This window comes from Nansenia antarctica (assembly GCF_963989245.1).
Source record: "Nansenia antarctica genome assembly, chromosome: 14".
NCBI classification, from domain to species: Eukaryota; Metazoa; Chordata; class Actinopteri; order Argentiniformes; family Microstomatidae; genus Nansenia; species Nansenia antarctica.
This window is the reverse complement of record NC_137684.1, coordinates 14,120,604-14,130,542: the sequence shown is the minus strand read 5'-3', so window position 1 is coordinate 14,130,542 and position 9,939 is coordinate 14,120,604. Positions and strand designations below refer to the sequence as shown.

The 9,939-nt window shown below is 48.0% G+C and overlaps 1 pseudogene across 1 annotated transcript in view; it reads left to right on the top strand.

Moving 5' to 3' along the window:
- Window positions 1-1,899: 1,899 nt before the first annotated feature.
- The window catches only part of LOC308169871 (DDB1- and CUL4-associated factor 15-like), a 23,165-nt pseudogene continuing 15,125 nt past the window's right edge, over window positions 1,900-9,939 (top strand). The window contains exons 1-7 of the transcript in view: window positions 1,900-1,953; window positions 3,651-3,855; window positions 5,245-5,351; window positions 5,795-5,916; window positions 6,924-7,085; window positions 7,798-7,974; window positions 8,966-9,057. The product of the transcript in view is annotated as a DDB1- and CUL4-associated factor 15-like (transcript). The remainder of the gene's footprint in view (window positions 1,954-3,650; window positions 3,856-5,244; window positions 5,352-5,794; window positions 5,917-6,923; window positions 7,086-7,797; window positions 7,975-8,965; window positions 9,058-9,939) is intronic.

Here is a 9,939-nt window from a genome sequence, read left to right as displayed (position 1 = left end):
ATGTCCCCAGAGAACATCAGCTGGTCTCAATCCAGCTAGACAAACCTAAATGCTCTGTACAGACTATAGATGACATACAGGGGGCCGCCTCCCCCCAAGAAAGGTCAGTGTGGGTAACAAGGGGGGTGACGCAAAGCTGGTTGTGGAGAGCGCATGACGGAAGAATAGTGGCCCGTGCAGGTCTAATGAATGTTATTGGTGCTGAGGCACATGGTCCCACTCATGGGTCGGTGCGAGACACTTGGGCGCTGATAATGAGAAATTTGGAAGATGGTGATGAGGATGTTTACAAGAGGTGTATGCAAACGCTTGAGTTAGCACTGTTATTGGTGACTGTTTTGTTAAATGAAAAAACCTGGCTATGTCTATGCTCACTGCCCTCCTCATCTCTGCCACATTGTTGATCCTGTTTGATCCTGTTTGGCTATCCCTTGCATTAGAGGCCTGACCCAGCGACTGATTACTGCGGCCCTAACCAAGGTTGATGCTGGAACACAGATGCACTTACAAATGCTTATTGCTGAGCAGCAGCAGTCACTGTTGGCGGGTGAGGAGATCATGGATCATGATACAGGAGTTGAAGATATGTTGTAATTAAGGAGGTTTGTGAAGGAATGGTGTAAATAAAGGCATTTGCGGTCTACGACCCATCTCACCTTTCTGGCTACAAATTCTCTGTAATGGTCATAATTTTGTTTTAATGACCAAAGGGGGGATTTGTTGGGAATTTGTATTAAAATCACTAGAAGTGATAAATCATGTACTATGTGCTCATTTAAATAATATGTGAATGCGGTCAGTTGAGAACAATAGGAAGGTCACGCAAAGCCAAAAGAGAGGTTCTGTTTTTGAGCGACAAGAAGAAGACAAGCTCCTGACTAAAAGAACGTTTTATGATTCAAACTGCCTATAAATTACTTATTTTTTACCTATGTGCTAACAACCATTTTACACCTGCTGTTATAATATTCTATTTTTCTGTACTTTCATAACTAATGATTAATGATAAGTCTATTCTTCTAACTTGTAAATCGAATCCTAATATTACTGTGTAACTTCAATAGTTGTGTTTTCACAAGACATTCTGATAACAAGACATTCTGATAAGGACACTGACACAATGCTCTGCTCACAAAGTATGATATCACCATGGGAACGAGACGCTAGCAGGACACTCAAGCTGATAACATACATAGACTCTCAGCACCCACACAAGAGAGGAATTGAAGGCCATGCTAACGAGCAGCTGCAACGGATTTTGTACGGACAAGTGGAAAACTACTAGATAGGGGGGGGGGGGGCACCACCCAGCCCCAATGTGAAATCAAATGTATAAACACTATGTACGAAGGAAAAAGGGGGACTCTCGTCTGGTGGAGCTCTTGCAGTTAACTTGTTGACGGCTAGCTGAGACGGGCCTGCAGAGGTGAAACTAGATGAGACCACTTTTCCATGGAAATAAACTATTATTGCTTGCTGATGTGCTTGAATAAATATTATCTCAATGAACAGTTCAGTAGTGGTGCCTAATATTTGATTGGATCATATCATCTTAAGAAGTGATATCAAGGACGTCTCGTTGAGATTAAACGAACTCGCTTGTAAAGTGACGACTCAATTAAATCGATACTGGAGAAGTTGATCGCCTTACACGAATCATAGCGCTACCTATGGCCGTAAAGGGCTGAACCTATGACCGGATCTGGTAGGGTCGGAAAAACCTCGCGGGTCGGAAATTCCGGTACTTACACCTGTAACCAATCCAGAGAGTGAACGGTGTTGAATTCGGATTTGATTTACGTCCTTATCAGCGAATCGGAGCGTTCCCTCGGACTCCGGCAGCCAATGGGAAGGGCCAAGGGGGCGGGGAGGTAGCGAAGCCTCAGAGTACATCGGAAAATGGCGCCCCGCTCGAAATCCGAAAATGTCGTCAAGCTTCTTAACCGTAGCAAGGTATGCATTTGACAACAGCACACACTACTGCACCATCCTAGACAAATGTAAATACCTTAGCTGGGAAGACACCATCAAATACAAAAACATCTGTCTCATCCATAAAATTCTGCATAACAAAGCTCCTCCCCCGCTTAACTCTTTCATAAACCAGCGTGACCACAGCTTACGGCCCACCAGAAGCACCTCTCGTGGCGACCTTATAGTTCCATTCAGGAAAAGCACCTTCAGTAAGCAATCCTTCTCAGTGATAGCAATAGAAAACTGGAACTCACTACCCAACCAACTCAAAGACATACTTACTCCACCTTCACAACATACATGAAAGCCTGGCTGACACAGAACTATACTTGTCCTCATTAATCCCTCTCTGTGCTGCCTCCCCATAATGCCTTTTTTTGTATGTTTTGTTTTGTTTAATGTATTGCTGTTTGTAAGTGCTTAATGTTGTGTGGCCTGTAATTGTCCTGTGGCTTCTATGTGCTTGAAATGTCGCTGCCCCCATAAGTGTGTATGTGGTGTTTGTTGTAGCCCCTTCAATCACCTCAGCTTGCTTACGTGTGTTTTTTGTCAAGTGTGATGTTGGGGTACCTTGTCTCAGCCACGTGTTCTTAGAATATTTAAATGTTTTATTTTAACTAATGACGTTACTTTTCAGGATGCCATGTTGCAACTGGCCGGGGACTTCAGCTGAAAATTAGCCGACTAGGCTAACGCTGCCTTTTTTTACTGTATTTTATATAGTTCATGTATTTGGATTGTCCTCGATATAATAAACTAATAAACTAAACTAAACTAGACACAAAACAAGTGACGGGCACAAACCACGACACCGTCGGGAACGTAGAAACACCAACCGAGCAACGTTTTCGGCAGTGCTAACGAACTAGCCATTTCTAACTGACCGTCTTGTCGAACTAGCCAACGGAAAGTGTTCCAGCTTGGTCGCTGGCAGCTCGCCATCTCCCCGTCACACTTGTATGGAGCTATTTTAGTGCCATCAGAAATTGAATTGTATTTGACAGATTGAATTGAATATGAGCACACATTGAATTGTATTTGACAGATTGAATTGAATCTGAGCACAAACTGAATAGGCTAGGTGCACGATCTCACTACTTCCTGAAAGGCAACTGGTATGAACATATCCTGTCTCACTCTATTGGTTTAATTGATTAATCAGCTGTGCGGTAAACCGTTGGAACACACAGTTCAACTGGCATGTCCTCAGTTGCCTTTCGGTTCTCAGCTGTGTACTGACAGGTGCGGTGAGGGGTGGTGGTCTAGCCAATGTACATGTATGTCCGATATCCAGAAGCCTGCAGGGGCGACTTGGGCATTGGATAGACATGCTGAATGAGGGTTGACATTACGCGTTATGAGGGGGATCACTAAGTTGTTTTCACGGTGCATAGTTTTCTCATGTTGAGTCTCTCTCCCTGTCTCTGTCTCACACACACACACACACACTCTCTCTCTCTCTCTCTCTCTCTCTGTCTCACACACTCTCTCTCTCTCTCTCTCTCTCTCTCTCTCTGTCTCACACACACACACACTCTCTCTCTCTCTCCCCCTGTCTCTGTCTTACATACACTCTCTCTCTCTCTTTCCCCCTGTCTCTGTCTTACATACACTCTCTCTCTCTCTCTCTCACACACACACTCCCCCTCTCATCTCTTCTCTCCCCTGTTCCTCAGCTGTCCGGTCAGTTTTCTCAACGGCTGTTCCGGAAGCTGCTTGTGCTTCAGCGATTGTGGTCGCTACGTGCTGTCCTACACCAGCGAGTGTGGCGAGGACGACTATGGCGAGGACGACGACTACACCTACTATGGCGAGGACGACGACTACACCTACCACCTGTACTGGTGGGTGTTCAACCTGCACAGCCGGCGTCTCAAACAGGTGACCACACCTTCTACAATCTACCTGGACTGACTGTCACACATCAACCCACTAAACCGTCCAGCCACATACTTTAGAGCTCAATAGAAGATGCCTCTCTCACGCTGAGGAGGACTTTGTGGTGCTATGTGGTCCTCAGTTGGTAGAGCACGGCGCTAACAACGCTTAAGTTGGTTTATTCTTGTTTTATTATGTAGTTTATGTTATTGCTATTCTCTGCTATTGTTATTTTATTGATTACTATTGTTCTATTTTTATTTTTTGTATCATTAGCTTGAGCCTGCTTGGAGTGGCAGATGGACAGGCTTTGCACATTTGGGACTATCCCAATTGAGTATTTTTACCAGCTCAGTGGCCTTGCGGTTAGAGTGTCCGCCCTGAGATTGGGAGGTCGTGAGTTCGATCCCCGGCCGAGTCATACCACCAAAGACTATAAAACTGGTACCCGATGCCTCCCTGCTTGGCACTCAGCATTAAGGGTTGGATTGGGGGGGTAAGACCCTGCGACATACCAGCGTCATGTCCAGGGGCCGTGTACTTGTACATCAAGCCGCCTCACGCTACGGAAACAGGAGATAGGCTCCTGTGGGCCGTTAGGCTCGAACCATCGGTCCTCAAGGCTACTTACAATTGAGTATTTTAAATGATTTCCAGTATTATTTGTGCCCAGGCGTTGGCTCGTCTGCAGTACGGTAAAAAAAATGGTAGTTCTGTAGTTGGTGGAAGGACAGGATGTTGTCTAGTCTCTTTGTTTTCTCATCTGTACCTCTCTCTCTCTCTCTCTCCCTCCCACTCTCTCTCTCTCTCTCTCTCCCTCCCACTCTCTCTCTCTCTCTCTCTCTCCCTCCCACTCTCTCTCTCTCTCTCCCACTCTCTCTCCCTCCCACTCTCTCTCTCTCTCCCTCTCTCTCTTCCCCTCTCTCTCCCTCCCACTCTCTCTCTTCCCCTCTCTCTCTCTCTCTCTCCCTCCCACTCTCTCTCTCTCTCCCTCCCACTCTCTCTCCCTCTCCCTCTCTCTCTTCCCCTCTCTCTCTCTCCCTCTCTCTCTTCCCCTCTCTCTCTCTCTCTCTCTCTCCCTCTCTTCCCCTCTCTCCCTCCCACTCTCTCTCTCTCTCCCTCTCTCTCTTCCCCTCTCTCTCTCTCCCTCTCTCTCTTCCCCTCTCTCTCCCTCTCTCTCTTCCCCTCTCTCTTCCCCTCTCTCCCCCCCTCTCTCCCTCTCCCACTCTCTCTACCCCTCTCTCTCTCCCTCTCCCACTCTCTCTTCCCCTCTCTCCCTCTCCCTCTCTCTTCCCCTCTCTCTCTCCCTCCCTCTCTCTTTCTTCCTCTCTCTCCCTCTTCCCCTCTCTCCCTCCCCCTCTCTCTTCCTCTCCCCCCCCCCCCTCTCTCCAGGTGCACCATGTGCGTCTCTTCTCAGGGGAGGACATCGACAGTGACCTCTACCTCACTGTGTGTGAGTGGCCCAACGACCGCTCCAAGATAGTCATCTTTGGCTTCAAGTAAGACCGCCAGCGACGAAGCCACACACACACACACACACACACACACACACACACACACACACACACACACACACACACACCCTTCAGGTCGACCGTTGGTGTGTGTGGATGTAAAATGGTGGGCGTCAGGTTCTCACGGTGGGTGTTTGTCTGACAATATTTTCATGTCTCCCTCTCCTTTGCTCTGTCTGTCTGTGTGTGTGTGTGTGTGTGTGTGTGTGTGTGTCTCCCAGTTATCGTAGCATGATAATAATTTAATTTAATTTAATAATTTTGCCATTTAGCAGACGCCTTTATCCAAAGCGACTTACAATTACGAATTACAGGGACATTCCCCCTGGAGTAACTGAGGGCTAAGTGCCTTACTCAAGGGCACACTAGTAGTGGTGTGGTTTCAGGCGGGATTTGAACTCACAACCTTCCAACCCACTATCCACTAGACCACCACTACCCCTCTGCATGAGTCACGAGAACATCAGATACATCACCATCGCCTCCATGCCCCCCCCTCGCTCCTGCCCTCAGTGCTGCCCTGCCCCCTCCATCTCTACCATACGCACAGGTACACACACACACACCTGTCTACCATATGCACAGATAGACACACACACACACACACACCTGGCTACCATACGCACAGGTACACGCACACACACACACACACACACACACACACACACACACACCTGTCTACCATACGCACAGGTACACACACCTGGCTACCATACGCACATGTACACACACACACACACACACACACACACACACACCTGTCTACCATATACACAGGTACACACACACAGTCACACACACACCTGTCTACCATATACACAGGTACACACACACACACACACACACCTGTCTACCATATACACAGGTACACACACACACACACACACACACCTGTCTACCATATGCACAGCTACACACACACACCTGTCTACCATATGCACAGCTACACACACACACACACACACACCTGTCTACCATATGCACAGGTACACACACACACACACACACACAACTGTCTACCATATACACAGGTACACACACACACACACATACACACCTGTCTACCATATGCACAGCTACACACACACACACACACACACACACACACACACACCTGTCTACCATATGCACAGCTACACACACACACACACACCTGTCTACCATATGCACAGCTACACACACACACACACCTGCCTACCATACACACAGCTACACACACACACATACACACACACCTGCCTACCATACGCACAGGTACACACACCTGGCTACCATACGCACATGTACACACACACACACACACACACACACACACACACACACACCTGTCTACCATATGCACAGCTACACACACACACACACACACACACCTGCCTACCATACACACAGCTACACACACACACACACACACACACACCTGTCTACCATATGCACAGCTACACACACACACACACACCTACCTACCATACACACAGCTACACACACACATACACACACACCTGGCTACCATACAGGTCCAGACTCTAGCCTCTCCCTCCTCCCTCCTGTCCTGTGCAGGTAGTGGGGAGTGTCTGGAGCACGGCTACGTGCTGAACTCCAGGTACCAGGTGGGCTACCCCTTCCCCGACTTCCAGCCCTCCTCCCAGCTGAAGAAGGACCAGGTCATCCTGCTCAACACCAGCGACTCTCTGGTGGCCTGCAGCCACTCCCTCTGTCCAGGTACCACACTCTATAACTGTCTGTCTGTCTCCCTATGTCCAGGTACCACACTCTATAACTGTCTGTCTGTCTCCCTATGTCCAGGTACCACGCACTCTAACGCTGTCTGTCTGTCTGTCTCCCTATGTCCAGGTACCACGCACTCTAACGCTGTCTGTCTGTCTGTCTGTCTCTCTCTCCCTCTGTCCAGGTACCACACACACTAACGCTGTCTGTCTGTCTCTCTGTCTCTCTGTCTCTGTCTGTCTCTCTCTCTATGTCCAGATACCACACACTATAACTCTGTCTGTCTCTGTCTGTCTGTCTGTCTCCGTCTGTCTCTCTGTCTTTGTCTGTCTGTCTCTCTGTCTCTGTCTGTCTCTCTCTCTATGTCCAGATACCACACACTATAACTCTGTCTGTCTCTGTCTCTGTCTGTCTGTCTGTCTCCGTCTGTCTCTCTGTCTTTGTCTGTCTGTGTCTCTCTCTCTGTCTCTCTCTCTCTCTCTGTCTCTCTCTCTCTGTCTCTGTCTGTCTGTCTGTCTGTCTCCGTCTGTCTCTCTGTCTTTGTCTGTCTGTGTCTCTCTCTCTCTGTCTCTCTCTCTCTCTCTCTCTCTCTCTCTCTCTCTCTCTCTCTCTCTCTCTGTCTCTGTCTGTCTCTCTCAGTCTGGTGTGTGTGTGTTTGTTACCTGTGTGTGTTTAACCCTCTTCCTCTCATCTGTGTGTCCAGCAGGTGAGCTGGGTCAGACGTCTCAGATCCTCTACAGGAAGAGAGCAGCGCCCCCCTCAGGCCTCCCCCCCACCCCCCCCTCGCTGCAAGACGCCGGGTCCAACGAGCCGGGATACGTCAACTACACACGGCTGCAGTACCGCCTCCAACAGCCGGGGGCGCAAGAGCAGGACGCCAGTGGTAAGACACAGAGACAGAGAGAGAGGCAGACAGACAGGCAGAACATAGGCAAGGCAAGTTTATTTGTGTAGCACATTTCATACAACAGGGACAATTCAAAGTGCTGTACATACAGCATAAAAAAATACAGAAAAAGGAGGATAGTAAGAAAATAAAAAAGGCAAGAATAGATACATATATATAGAGAGAAAATAAATAGATCAACATTTAACAATAATAGATAAGACAATGAATAATAAGATCTAGATAAAAGTAAATATTACTGCAACTATTCAACCGCTGTCCGCTTGTCATACACTCTGGTATAAAGACATGTTTGGATAAACAGGGAACAGATGTTTTCTTTTAGGCTGGTGTTGTGTAAGTCCATATGGGCTGGCCACCCAGAAGCTACAATGACACTTCATAATAATAATAATAATAATAATAATAATAATAATAATAATAATAACTTATTTGTGAATGAAATCAGTCTCAAGCAACATGGCAAACATTCTACATGGCCCGTCAAAGCCAGAGGCCTACTCATTCAGAATCAGAATTGCTTTTATTATTTTATTGCCGATTTCTAAAATGGTCAATCAATGCCAGTAGCACAACTGAAGTAAGCCACTTCCCTGTGAGGTTGTGGGATGGTGGGATTAGCCTCCTCCTGAATGCATAGGCAGGCAGATGGAGCCTGTGCTGTTTATATGATGTGGCATGCTGCTACTGAGGATATGGGAACGTAGCCCCAATGTATTCATGCCATCTCCTATACTTTGGTGAGGCTCATGTAAAGCTTCTTCTCTCTCTCTCTCTCTCTCTCCCTCTCTCCCTCCCTCCTTCCCTCTCTCCCCCTCCCTCCATCTCCCTCTCCCCCCCCCCTCTCTCTCTCTCTCCCACTCTCTCTCCCTCCCTCCCTCCCCCTCTCTCCTCCCCCCCTCTCCCTCCCTCCTCCCTTCCCTCCCTCCCCCTCCCTCCCCCCCCTCCCCCCCCTCCTCTCTCTCAGGGTATGAGGATGACACGGTCAAGCTGCCCTTCACAGTAACGGACCTGAATGGACGCAACCTTCAGCTAGTGACAGGACCGCACAGTGGACAGGTGCGTGTGCGCGTGTGTGTGTGTCCATGTGTCTTTAAAAGGTGTCCATGTGTCTTTGAGGTGCGTGTGTGTGATATCCACGTGACTTTGAGGTGCGTGTGTGTGATGTCCACGTGACTTTGAGGTGTGTTTGTGTGTGTGTGTGTGTGTGTGTGTGTGTGTGTGTGTGTTAAGGACCTTGTCCTTGGTGCAGACCATCTGTTATGGCTGGTAGGTGATGAGTCTACAGTAGGGCAGGTGTGCTAGTTTAGACTAAACACCACCATGTCTGGAGGCCAGGTCTGTGTGTGTGTGTGTGTGTGTGTGTGTGTGTGTGTTTTTCTCTCTGTAGAGTGTGTATATGTGTGTGGAGCAGCTGACTAGATTTGTGTGTGTGTGTGTGTGTGTTCCTCAGAGTGTGTGTGTGGAGCAGCTCATGCTAGATGTGTGTGTGTGTGTGTGTGTGTGTGTGTGTGTTCCTCAGAGTGTGTGTGTGGAGCAGCTCACCTTAGATGTGTGTGTGTGTGTCATTGAAATATCTAAATATAGAATCAAAAAGGCAGCCTGCTTCTTTTCAAATTGCAGAGGAAAAGGTATTTAATTTACTTTTGCAAAAGGAGAAAGTTTACAGCGTGTCAAGATCTGTCTTGATACGACAAAGGTTCTCTGAAAGTCCAGACACAGGGGCAAATCTGTATTTTATACACTCAGGTACACTCAGGCAACAAGCCCGCCCTCAGGTGAGGTACAGGCCAATCACAGGCATTTCCTGTATGAGAAGGACTGGCTGTGATGCAGATTGAGAAGAGGTTAGGGGGGAATCGACCCCCACTTTCTCCTAGAGACACAAAGGTGGAAAAGGGGAACAAAAGTCACAAACTGGTCTGGTCGAGTTTCAGAGCA